Source organism: Nycticebus coucang, chromosome 11 (assembly GCF_027406575.1).
Source record: "Nycticebus coucang isolate mNycCou1 chromosome 11, mNycCou1.pri, whole genome shotgun sequence".
Lineage (NCBI taxonomy): Eukaryota > Metazoa > Chordata > Mammalia > Primates > Lorisidae > Nycticebus > Nycticebus coucang.
In genome coordinates, this window is record NC_069790.1 from 21,433,382 (window position 1) to 21,447,120 (window position 13,739).

A 13,739-nucleotide genomic window follows, 5' to 3' on the forward strand; every position below is an offset into this window, starting at 1 on the left:
TTTGATATTTGAAAATTATATAAAACTCAAATTTTAGTGTCCGTAAATAAAATTTTGTCACAAAATAGCCTTCTTTATTTGTTTGCATATTGTCTGTGGCTGCTAGAAAGGCAAAGGGAAATACATGTAACTGTGGCAGAAAGCATAGAGCTTGCAAAACCTACATATATACTGTTGTACATGTTTACAATGTATATACACACACTATACACACACACTATACCTTGATCTCTACAGAAAAACTTTGCCAACCCCGCTAATAAAGCTTTATTTGTAGGCGCTAAAATTTGAATTTCACGTACTTTCCCATGGTAAAAATTCTTCTTCCTCTTCTTCTTTTTTCCCTCACCATTTGAAAAAGTAAAAAAGCATTTTTAGCGTGAGATATATAAAAACGGGCAACATCTGAAGCAACCTGTGTCCTGCACGTTACATTGGGAAACGCAGGCTAGGTTTCCTGAAAAAACAAAAAATAAAATCTTGTTAAGCAAGGTTTCTCAAGCTTAGATATGGTCATGACCTCCCAGATTTTCAAAGTCTTCTAAAATGAATTTGATATTAGGTGATCTTAAGAGGTCTTTGGGGCACAGACATTTTATATTCCAACCACTTCCCCCATTTTGTTTTCACTTAGCTTCCTCAATTCCCCTCCCACTAGCATAGGGCCATTTAGATAGTACCAGAAGGAAATTAGGTATGAAGAGCAGGATGAGCTGGTGGCAAAATTTCACTGATTGCCACTTAATGGTCATTGTGGGTATTTTTTAAAGAATAAACATATTTGTTGCACCAGTCTTTGTTTCAAAAGCTGGAAAGTAACTACATTGGTGGGCAAAGACATTCCCTCCTGCCTTTCCCATCTCTTTGGCACACACTGGTAAGCCATCATTGATGGCTTCCCCGTGACCACTGACCCCTGTTTTGTCAATACTAACCTCATCTTTCCTTAACGAATTCACCTCTTGTCTGGTTTCAGTCATGTAGTTTGGAAGACTTCCTCTATCCCAAATATTAGGGGTGGGCACTGATTTGATGTGACCTCAAATAGGGACTAATGCGTTGTTAGAGATATTTCCTGGACTCCTTTCTCTGCAGGTGCTTCAGAGAGAGAGACTATTTCCTAATGGGTACAAACAAGAAAGAATGTGGCCACAAGACTAGCAGAAGTTATCTTGAGACCCTAGAGGGACATCTGACTAATAATAGTGCCAAATCCAGGAAGTAAGAGATGAGAAATAGAGAGGATTTCTCTTGACCCTTGGAGCACACCTCAGCCAAAGCTATTTATGGCTATTTCATAAACTATTTAGGCAAGTGGGCCAACAAATTTCTTTGATTATTCAAATAAGATTGGAAGAATTTCCCATTATTTACAACATAGAATCCTAATTAATGCATACATTACCGTAACTCATGTCCTTTTTTGTTAAATTTTTTTTGTTCCAAATACATTCATCCAGCTATATATTTCTCTCCTCTGGAGAGAGATGGATCAATCATGCATGTCTGTCAACCTTAAAGTCCAAAGATGACTGTCCTACCACCTAAATGGCAAGGAGCTCCTCTAGAAGTTGAGTCCTTGAAGACAAGCAAGGACAAGTCTTCAAATCTTCTCTGCTCAAGGCCAAATGAAGCCATGGTGGAAAATCCAGTTTCCATTCTCAGCGCAGTTGTGTGGTCTTCATAGTCATCACCAAAGAGCTCCACATGTGTGCTGCGTGTACCACTACAAGGGAGAGGGACAGTTGCATAAATTAGGAAATCAAAGACAGATAATGAGAGGGCTTCCCACTCCTGAGGGAAGTTCATTTTGAAGAGTTCCCATCAAAGCATTAATTTGAAGTCCTGGTTCAAAGACCCAATCAGCAGCATAGCCTTGGTCATGCTACTTTCTGATCTAGCCCTCAATTTTCAATGTCCTCAACCATAAAATAGGAGAAGGGGTGGATTTCAGTGACCCTTCACACCTTTTTAAACATTCTGAAATGTCTTGCCCATTGTTCTGCAGTAATACCAAGTAAAGGACAAGTTACCCCCAGCAGTCCCCTGTGTGTGTGTGTGTGTGTGTGTGTGTGTGTGTGTGTGTAAGGGTGGTGGTGACTTTCCTTCTTTCAAGCTGCACCCTTGAGAGAAACAACAGCACATCAGAACCAGAAGCCACCCTCTCAGGTTAAGGGTATGGTGAGAAATTATGAAAGGTCCAGTTTTAGTGCAGGGATGTTTTGACTCATTACAAGTTTCTCAGAGGAGGTGGGAAATTCTTGTTTCTCTAGTCAAATCCAAAGCTAAATGTGGCCAGTAGGAAGACTGTAGTACCATAAGGAATAATAGGAGCTCAGCAGTTTCTTGGAGGTGCTTAGCTTAAATATATATTCTCTCTACTCCTCCAGGGACCCTGATTAACTCCAGGGGCCCTGATTCCATGGGCTCTAGGTACAGTCAAGAAATACACAAAATTAGCCAGGTGTGGTGGCTCACACCTGTAATCCTAGCACTTTGGGAGGCCGAGGTAGGTAGATTGCTTGAGCTCAGGAGTTTCAGACCAGCTTGAGCAAGAGTGAGACCCTGTCTCTACCAAAAATTAGAAAAAAAACTAGCCAGGTGTTGAGCTCAAGAGTTGGAGGTAGCTGTGAGCTGTGATGATGCCATGGCACTCTATCCAGAGTGACTGAGTGAGACCATTTCAAAAAAAAAAGAAAGAAATACACAATTTTTTAAGGTTCTTTGGATACAGATAGACATTGAATCATACTGAAAAATCACTGTCCTGAGAAATATGTTATTTTCAGAATCTTAAATATAAGCAATAAAGATTCATTTACAATAAACTCTTTTTTAAAGAAATATGTTATTTTCAGAATCTTAAATATAAGCAATAAAGATTCATTTACAATAAACTCTTTTTTAAATATTTTTAAAAATTTGACTCACTAGATCAACAAAGCCTTGAAAAAGAGACAATATTATTATAAAATAGAATTTATGAAATTCATTTTAAAATGAAACAATATATAAAAAAGACCTACCACAGGATTTGACATACATTAGGTCTCACCAAATGTTAGCTATACACTCTATCTAACAATTATACAATATAAGAAGCATGCCATCATTTTACAAAAAGTAAATGGTGGCCCAAACGTAAGTGACTGACAAGAAGTTCTCCTGACTAGCAAATGCCCTCAGACCCCGGCCAGGTATTGTAGCCTCTACCCTTAGGTACCTCCTGAGAAGCATAGGAACTTTCTGAGGTTTTTATTTTCCTCCTGTCTAATCAAATTGCTCTCAGTTTCACAGTGTTTTTAGAGACATGGAAGGTAGGGGCTGATAGTTCTGGGAGATCGCTCAGTAAGAGGCTTGGGAGAAAGGCAGACATTAATTTCAGTCTAAGCTCCAATACTTATTAGTTCTAGGTTTTACAGTAAGTCACATAACCTCTCTAAGCCTTAGTTTTCTCATCTGTAAAATGGAGAGGATCATTGAAATAACAGAGGTAAGGTGCTTGGGCTATTTCCCAGCACACGCAAGCACTTGAAACACTTTAACCATCATTACAAACCACTTGTTTTACATTCTGTTAAAGAAAGCGATCAAACCAAAAACTAAGCTAAACTTTGGGAGAAGCTGGAGAGCTGGAGCCGGCCCAACAAACGCTGAGCACAGAAAGAAAGAAACCCCATTCAGTCTCTAAGCTTGGGCAGTGTGCCCAGCATATCCCACTTAACAACCATTCACAAACATTTGCTACTTAGAAGGTCACTTTAATAATTAGCTCTGCTTTGCTAATTATACTTTGCTGATTACAAACTATGCTGACAATACCAGGGTTGCTGTGAAAACTAATTGTTTTCAGCAGCCTTCTGAAAATAATGGTGACTGATTTTGATGCTGGGCTTTTATCCTGAATTGGACCTTCAAGAGGGGATTGTGCTGGAAACACAGGAGGAAACGCTGGAGGGCAGAAGATACTGTTGATGATTCACTCCCCCTTTCCGGTCCTAAACCTGAGCTCCAGCCACTTAAATAGCCTTTAACCTTAGGAGACAGTTGTCTGCCTGTAGGGAGATTTTTTTGTTTAAGTTTGAGATTTTAAAAAAAATTTTTCTTTTTTTATTAATATTAAATCATAGCTGTGTACATTAATGCGATTATGGGGCACCATACCCTGGTTTTATAAACAGTTTGACACATTTTCATCACACTGGCTAACATAGCCTTCCAGGCATTTTCTTAGTTATTGTATTAAGACAATTGTATTCTACATTTACTAAGTTTCACATGTACCCTTGTAAGATGCACCACAGGCATAATCACACCAATCATCCACCCTCTGCCCATCCTCCCCCCTCTCTCCCCTCCTTCTCCCCCTTTCCCATATTCTTAGGTTATAACTGGGTTATAGCTTTCATATGAAAGCCATAAATTAGTTTCATAGTAGGGCTGAGTACATTGGATACTTTTTCTTCCATTCTTGAATACTTTACTAAGAAGAATATGTTCCAGCTCCATCCATGTAAACATGAAAGAGGTAAAGTCTCCATCTTTCTTTAAGGCTGCATAATATTCCATGGTGTACATATACCACAATTTATTAATACATTCGTGGATCGATGGGCACTTGGGCTTTTTCCATGACTTAGCAATTGTGAGGTGGGCTGCAATAAACATTCTGGTACAAATATCTTTGTTATGTTGTGATTTTTGGTCTTCTGGGTATATAGCTAGTAGAGGAATTATAGGATTGAATGGCAGATCTATTTTTAGATCTCTAAGTGTTCTCCAAACATCTTTCCACAAGGAATGTATTAATTTGCATTCCCACCAGCAGTGTAGAAATGTTCCCTTTTCTCCACATTCAGGCCAACATCTCTGGTCTTGGGATTTTGTGATATGGGCTAATCTTACTGGAGTTAGATGGTATCTCAAGGTAGTTTTGATTTGCATTTCTCTGATGATTAAAGATGATGAGCATTTAAAAAAAAGAAAAACATTTTTCTAGTAGCGAAGAGCTCTCCTAAAGAGAGCCTACTCTGTCTTTGGCATTCTACATGGGCAACTCATTTAATGCACACAACAGTCCAGGGATGTGGTGACTTGCCCAAAGCCACACAGGTAGTAAATAAATTGTGGGGTTAACTCTTGAACCCAGTCGGTCACCCAGTAAAGTCAGGGTAAAACTAGCAAGTCCTTAATCACTAGTAGAAGTGACCCTATTTATTCGTGCCTGGTCGCTGCACAAAAGATGCTTCATCGTATTTAATTTTCACAACCTTGAGTTAAATACCTATCTAGACCTATTTCACAGATGAGGAAACTGAGGTTAGAGACGTTCAGTGGTTTGCTCTACAGGCACGGAGCTAGTAAAGTGTCAGATGGGGAGCTAGGAAATAAAACTCGAGTCAAACGTCTGCCTGAGGACTGGCTGGAGATTGCTGAAGCCACCGGGTCTGCCTTTCTCACCGCGCCCCAGAAACACTACGGCTGGCCGGAACAGGCTGAGGCCTCAAGACCCAGCCCCCACTCTGCCCTGTGCTAATGGGGGTAAAGCTCGGCCGGCGCCATCCTGCAAGCCAAGTCTGATAATAGCCCTGATTAAATGGCTGGGCAGCCACCGGAAGGCCCCTGCCGCCGCCAGCGACGTCGTTACCGCCGACCCAGCAGGGACCAGCAGCGGCAGGGGCTGTAACTCTACGTCTGTGCGACAACCCTAGGGACTTCGGCGGCCAAGTCTGGGGAAATCATCTCCGATCTCCGGTGCCGAGTGAGAGGCCTGAGCATCGGAACAGAGAATAGGGTTTGGTTCTGTCTCTCCACGGCTCAATCCCCATAGCGTCGGCTTGGGAGGCGCCTTTAGCAGAGTCCACCACTACAGGACGTGCGGGACTAAAGATGCCTGCTAAGGATGGAGTAGGTTAGGGAAAGAGAAGACCGACGGATCCCAGACCAGAAGGCCAGAGCACGCCTGGCAAACACCTGGCAGAGTGTCTGCGCCTCTCCAGCGCCAAGTGTCAGACTCCGCTATCGCGTTGCCCTAGCTGGGGTAGCCACTCCCCCAGCGCTCAACTCGCGTGTCACACCATGTCACGCAATCCGCACAGTCTTCTGTGGAGGTCCAGACCACGATCACACCTGCCTCCCTTCACAACTAGGGAAACTAAGACTCAGAGCAGGTCAGACTGCCCAGGGACACATGACTATCACAGAACAGCACTGGCTTTGAGCCCTGCCAGCCTGCATTCAAAATCTCGGGATACTCAGAGAATACAAGTGCTGCAGGGAGGGGTGCCCCGACTAGCACGCAGGCCACCGGGGTGATCAGCGCAGACTCATGTCAGAGCTGTGACCCTCTGCGCCTTGGCTGCCCCTGCCGAACTGCAGATGATTACTAGGTACTTACCCTCAGAAAAGAAAAAAGGAAATTGCAAAGATCACCGGGGTCCCAGATCACCGGGGTCCGGGGGTCCCCACATAAGAGGGAAAGACTTGTACTTAGTCCTGCTTTTCTCACCAGGAGAGTGGAGGCTGGACATTCCAGGCATGGCTGCCCATATTCTGCCATTTTCAAGTGTCCAATGGGCAAATAACAAATATACGTGTTTGGGGGTTCTGGAGTTCTTATTTACAAACAAGCCAAGAAAATCCAGCCCCCTCCTCCTAAATGCTGCTTCAAGACCAGCAAACGGGTCCAGTTAGTGATAGAGACCCAGACTAAGAATAATCCAAAAATTGAGGTTAAGATAGAAATGGAGGTTATGGTTGGAGAGCAAATAGACTTTAGTCACACAGATCAGGACCACATCTTGCTCAACCCTGAAACTATCCATGTGCCCTTGAGCAAGTGAATTATTTAGCCCTGCAAGCATCATTTTCTGCAACCTAAATATGTTCAATAATCTGCCTTATGTTATGGGCAACATATATTTCATTTAAAGCCTCTAGTGTAGCTCTTGGCACATACTAAATGCACAGTATATGCTCTCTGAAATGCTTTGAAAAGTCACCCACAACTTGAAATACATGAGTTAATAGACCAGAATCCAGCAGTGAGGAGGACTGCGGGCAGCCAGCCGCTCTAGCAAAGATGTTTACAGCAGAGAGGCCACAGTTTATGTATCTGTAGGGAGCTGTCCCTGGCCCCTTGGCTGTTTGTGTATTTCGCCCTCAACAGCAGAGCTCCTGAGACCAGCACACAGATCCCAGAACTGTTTCTCAACTCCTTGAGTGCAGGGTTGAAATTCTGGCTCTTAAACAGGCTTCTTGGTCAGGCTGAATTTATATCATCCCAAAGCAGAAAAGGAGGCTTTCCCCGAGTTCTGGGGTTGGCAAATAGTGTTCCCTGTGATGTCCTTTGCCTTTACACGGACATTGTTTTCATTTAACCTTCACAACAAACTCAATGTAAGTTCATGTTATCATCACTTACTGTATCATCACTTACTATATAGTATTCTGTATAGTACAAGTGTGAAAACAGAAGTGGCAATGCCCAACATCTTCCTTCACCAGGGCTTTTATTAAAGTTGTTTATTCCCCCTTATGAGTATTTAACTTTAAGCTATTACACCTCTACATTCCAAGAATTCTTTTAGAAAAATATTGAGGGGAATGTAATGTATATTTTCCGTATGGTTACTTTTTATATATCTCTTAGTTAGGGTTTGAACTCTTGAGGGGCAGGGATCATATGCAAGCTATCCACCCCCATCCCCACATCAACAAGCCAGTGCCTATCCCAGAAGAAATGAATGCCCACAAGTAAGAATTTTTTTTTATGTCTGCTCCTAGTTTTCTCTAGCTTTTATCACAATTTCTATTTCTTGTACTTGTTTATGTGTTTATTACTGTTGTCTTCCACCAGACTGTGAGTTGCAGGAGGCAGGAATTTAAGGGTTCTGTTCACTATTCTTTTCTTTTCTTTTTTTTTTTTTTATTGAGACAGAGTCTCATTTTGTCAACCTAGGCAGAGTGCCATGGCATCATAGCTCACAGCAACCTCAAACTCTTGGGCTCAAGTGAGTCTATTGCCTCAGCCTCCCTAGTGGCTGGGACTACAGGCACCCAGCACAACGTATGGCTATTTTTTTTTTTGTATGTTTGTTTAACAGGCCCAGACCAGCTTCAAACCCACCAGCCCTGGAGCATGTGGCTGGCACCCTAACCACTGAGCTGTTCACTATTCTTCTATTCCCAGAGCCTATCACAGTGCCCAGCCCAGAGTAAGTACTAGGTTAATACTGGATAAATGAACAAATACTCTGCATTCTTTATTTTTCATTAGATACATACATCTTTGTTCCCTTACGTAATAATACAAGTCTGTAGAGCCGTTGTTGATAGTTAGGAATCGGCATCCAAGTCTTTACAAAATGAATTTTGCCACCGCTGGGAATAAGATGAAGTTCTCTTGGTGAGTCTCTGGGTGAGTTTCTGGCAGCAGAAACCTAGGGGGTGGCTTCCTGCCTGGGTCTTCCTCACCTTGATATCCCAAATCTCCTGACAAAAATGTGGATAGGTTGTCACCAAAACAGTTGGCTCCGGCTTCTGAAGAGTTAGAGTGAGAAGTGATCAGAGAATGTGTGGAGGGTTCCAGCGATCACCAGGGGGGACAATACATAGTTGCTGGTGGGATTCTGGGTCATTTTCTGAAATGACATGCCCCAAACTGGTACTACTTTCCAAGAAAAAGACCCCAGCAATACAGAAGTGTTCTCATTTACTTTGAGTTTGTTTTTAAACAGATAGGATACTGCAGCTCAGGAAGTGTCCTGAGATCACCTGTTTGGCTGCAGGGTGAACCATCCACACAGTTTCCAGGAGGCTGCCTGGATAGGCTAGGGCACCAGGCCAACAGGATCTTCATTTTGAAGCAGGGACCCATGTCCTCAGGCTTCCAGATTAATAGGGCACTGCATGCCTTAAATGTTGAAGCAATGCTTTTGAAGCTACAGCTTGGCCTTGAAATTCTCGCTCTTATTAGCAGTTTATTTTCTAGCAAATTCTTAACCTCCCTGACAGTCCCAGGACCATGATGAGAAGCCACAATTTAGAAGAATGCAAAACGAACTCCATAATCAAGAAAATAATATTTTAATGTTGTAATTTAAACCGGTCAAAATTCATGCAAAAATCATGATGTACAAAATACTGTATTTAAAATTTAAATGTCATTCATCAGCAGCCAGGTTCAGAGAGAAGGTGGCCTCCACACCAGAGGCGGGCGGGAGCACCGCGGCAGGAGGAGAAGGGGAATGGGGAAAGGGAAGGTGCAGGAGTGAGGGGGAGAGTAGGTCTGGGTTTCCTCTCCACAAGGTCAAAAGAGGTTTGTTTTGTTTTTGTTTTTTAGTTCTTGCACCCATTACAGGCGGGAGGATTCTTCAGCCACCAGTAGAAGAGTGGGGAGCAGAGGGCTGGTCCCTGTGGTCACGAGCTCCTGGGGGACGAAATGGGAAACGAGTGGCTGCAGGGAGGAGCGGGCCCTGAGGATGGTCCTCCGGGCAGGATGTGAGGCCAGGAGCCCTGGGGAGCCCAAGAGCACCAGCGAGCCCCCTGAGGCACTGCGCCTGTGGGAATAGAAAGAGAGCCAGGCCTGGGGGGGTCCCAGGAGCCCTGCGCAGGTTCTGGTAGCCGGGCTTCGGTGTGCACAGCTGACGGCCACCGCGAGCCCGAGGCCAGGGGGGTTAACATCGCATGACCGCGAGTTCCAGCCGAAAGGACCTTTTTCTTCACCTCCTGATGACACGGGACTTGTAGATGGGTGTGATCTGCCTTAGGTTCATACCACATCCCTTTTCTTGGTGTCACAGCTGGGCGCAGGTGAGGTCCCGAGCTCAGTGCAGCGCGTTTCCATACACAAAGCCCACCTGGAAACTTCAGATGACAAACTTAGGAGCTGGCTCTTTGCTTTGCCCTTTCAACGGGAATCGGGCAAGAGCGCCCTGAGCGTTTTGGCCCAGCGGCTTCTGAGGTCGGCCTGAGGCCCGGACGTTCAGGGCCACTTCACAGCGGCCTGGGCTGGGAGGAGGCGCTTCTCCTGGACCACTATGATTTCGAGACAAATTAAACCCGCCGAGATGTGCGTCGGAGCCAAGGCTCGGACTCCAGAAAGGCTGAGACTCTTTATCGCTCTGTGAAATCCGAGGTTGCGCCGCGCGCTCCCTACCCCGCACGGGGCCGCGCGCTCCTTTCCGAGCGCCCCGGGGACGCGCTGCAGCGGCCTCCGAAAGGCTGCAGGGGCCCTCCCCGCACTGCTTGGGATGTCTTTCCTGCTCTGTAAATCGATTTTATGAACCCAAATGCACCGAGGCCTGTTACTTGTCGCTTTTAAACCATCTACCGGAAAGAAGTGGAGGAAGGATGGGGAAGGGATCTCTAGCCACGTTCTCAAGTAGCTGCCCTTGTGCGGAGAAACGCGTCTTTCTCCTCTTCTCTCCCGCCGCCAGCCGTGGCTGCCGGGCGCGTCTTCCGCTAGGCACTTTGCTCCGCCGCCCGGCGCCTGCGGAGGGTCAGAGAGGCCCGCCCAGGACCGGTCCCCGCAGCTTCCAGCGAAGAGGTCTGCGTTGGCACCCGTTAAAGGAGAGACAGTTGGCCAAAATCGGGAAACCGATTACTTCCTGAACAGTTATCTGGGACTAACTTCTGAGTTCCGTAGGCTACAAATGAGAATTTGAAAATGTGGCATTTATAAGGAGATATGTTCCAGTCCTCCTCCGTATAATCAAACTCCGTATAACCAAACATAGACATATAACAAAATCATCGTACATTCCTAGGCTCCAAAGTTTAAACGGATGTAATTAGTAGCCCAATATCACTGTATGGGGCACCAATACTCTGTGCACATTCCAGAACTACACAGCTCTACATAAGCATGTGAGAGATGTCTCTACGATCAATTTGCAGTTCAAAAATTAAATACGATGTTTAAAATTCTATACTATGCTTTATTTACATAGGGGTAACTGTTGGTGTTAGTTACATGTTAGGCGTTTTACGCATTAATCTGGAGAGCTATCTTCCAGGTAGGAAGGAATTATTGGCCTTATTCTAAATTAGATGATGGAAATGAAGCTCTGGGGGGTCTCCAGGCTAATAAGGTGTCAAAGTCAGGACTCAAAGATCTCTCCAAGTCATTCAGGCTAATAACGTGTCCAGGTCAGGACTCAAAGACCTCTCCAAGTCCAGCGCACTTTTCTGGTACCCCGAAGCAGCCCCCACAGCCGCTGGTCAGTCTAAGAGCCTAGAGATATATTAATGTGATTACTTTGTTTCATTCCCCAGGGTGGTTTTACCTGTTAACCCGCTCTATCTGTGGGGTTTTGCACAGACCTTAGAACTCCGCAGTATCCGTTCAGAAGGCTTTCAATCATCCATTGACAGTACCTCTCTGCCCAGCACAGGTTCCCCGTTTTTATAGCACCGTATTGATTTGCAAAGGCAATAAATCTAAAAGCAGGATAGTGTGCCCCCGATAATAATGTTGCAGCATATGTTTTACTGCCTTGGTTTCAACACCAGCAAGATGCATAGCCTAGGGATCCCCAAACGGCTCACCTTTTGCGCCTGGATTTGTTTAAAGTGGCCTTTTCAATTCCTCGGGTTTGCCTCTCGCATCTTACAGATCTCTCAGCTTTTCTTGCTCATCTTTACCTTGAATAGGATGAACCAGTCGGGGTTTCCTGCACACTAGATACACAGAACTGGGCTGAGGCCAAGTTGGACTTGCAAAGGAGAAAGCATCTTAGTTGTGGCAATTCAGTTTTCCCCTTGCTCCCACATTTTTTTCTGAAAATGTTCTCATAATATGTGTCAAATTCCATCTGAACCATTAAGGCAATTAAGAAAACGCATGGCTTTTCTTCTGTAAAGAAATGCAATCCCAATGGTGTTTTCTTTCTTTTTTCTTTTTGAAAATTGAGGTATAATTCCATAGCAAATTTTTAAAAAACGAAATCCAGCAAACAAGATCTCTGACGTTCTGTTGAAGCTTATATATGTACCAAGGTCTTCAGTGCCCATGACATCCCCCTGAAAAAACACCCCCAACCCCAGTTCTTAAGGGAAAACCTTTCTTCCCAGACACAAACCCTAAGTATACGGGAAAGGAACCAATGTGTGCCTTGCATTCCAAAGAAAGAAATGTCACTTACATTGGGCAGGTTTAGAATGTCTGTGGGGTAAGGGATGAGGAGCTTTAATAACTGAAGGGTTTAGCTTGGGTCTGGATGGTTCCAAACCAGCAAAGGATTCCAGAATGGAAATTGATCTTCAGAACCATCCCATCCTCAGCCTCTATTCTTAACCTGGGTTTAATCTGAAAGCCTGCCTGGTCATCAGACAGCTTTAGCTACTATCTATGCCCAGCAAACTGCACAGCCACAGGGGCAGGGCCAGGAGGGTGAGTCCTGTCCTCCCATCTGCTTTGGCTGGTGGAGTGGACTGGAGATGTGCCTCGTGGCCACTGCAGGCCAGTTTTCTCTCTCAAAAGCAAATGGGGACTGGGTAGACAACTTCCAGCATCAAAGGGTATGGTTTCAAGAATTTCCCAAATTTCTATAGTGTCCTATAGACACTTTGCACTTGGATAATGAAACCAGAGTGCTTTTAAAAATCACCTTCAGGCAGCACCTTGTTAAAAACCATTGACTTGGTATAACCAAGGCAGGCTTAAATCATGACTTTCTCAGATGTCATCATTTTGTTTACACAAAACTTCTCAACAGCTATTTGACTTTCACTTTCCCCCCTTATTTTTATTTCAGCAGTTTTGGATGGTGCCGCGAGAAATAGGAACTACTTCGTTTTAAAATTTAATCTTTAATTTTTTTCAAGACCCACCAAGACAATCCTAATCGCCAGACATACTGGCTGGAAAAGAAAGCAAATATTTACATCCACGACTTGAATGTGTATGTCAGCCTGAGTTTACATGGCTTCAAGTGAAGCATTATCCTGCGAATTCGGAGAATTCGAGTTATTTAGGCCGAGCAAAGCCAACAGGACATCCTTTCAACAGGGCCTTCGGAAGTTCTGGTCGCAGCCCCATTTGCAAAAGCAACGAATTAAGTGTCCGCTCAGCCCAGTAACTGTAAGGCTCGAACTCTTCCATTGCGCCTCGCATGGTCCCTGCATGTCTCCAAAACCAGACCTTCCCTTTCCCTCCAGCCGCCGCTGCTGCCCCAACTTTTCATAGTCCCTATCAGGAATGGGAACCCCAGGCGAGAGGTGCATTGGTGCACCGCAGATCCCATGGTTTTGACAGCATCCTTGCAGCTCTCCCTCAGCTTATCTTTTTCAGGGCTGCGTTTTTTCAGCCCCGCTATCAAGGAGATAGAGTTTGGGTACCATAGAATGGGTGTCTCGGCCCTAGGAGTTGCCCAGAAGATGGGCCCTGGAGCGTTGGCGCCAGCTCGGCGACGCGGGTTTCCGCTCCTATTAGAGCTTCCCAACTTTCTTTTGGAACTTTGAGCCTGCGTGAGAAAAAGAATGGAAGAAGTGAGAACTCCCAGAGCTTTCTTCTGGTCTAGGTTTCCCAGCTGGGCCACGCCCGGATCCCGGGTGTCAGGCCGCGACAAAAGTGCCTTCTCGCAACCGTGTGCAAGACGCCCCAGGGTGCGGATGAGGCGGCGGTGTCCGCGGTAACTGCGCCAGCGTAACGCGGACACCCCTTTCTCGGACCGGGTGCCGGGCTGGGGTCTGACAGGGGCGCGAGGCCACGCGGGCGCCGCACCCTAGGCGCGCGC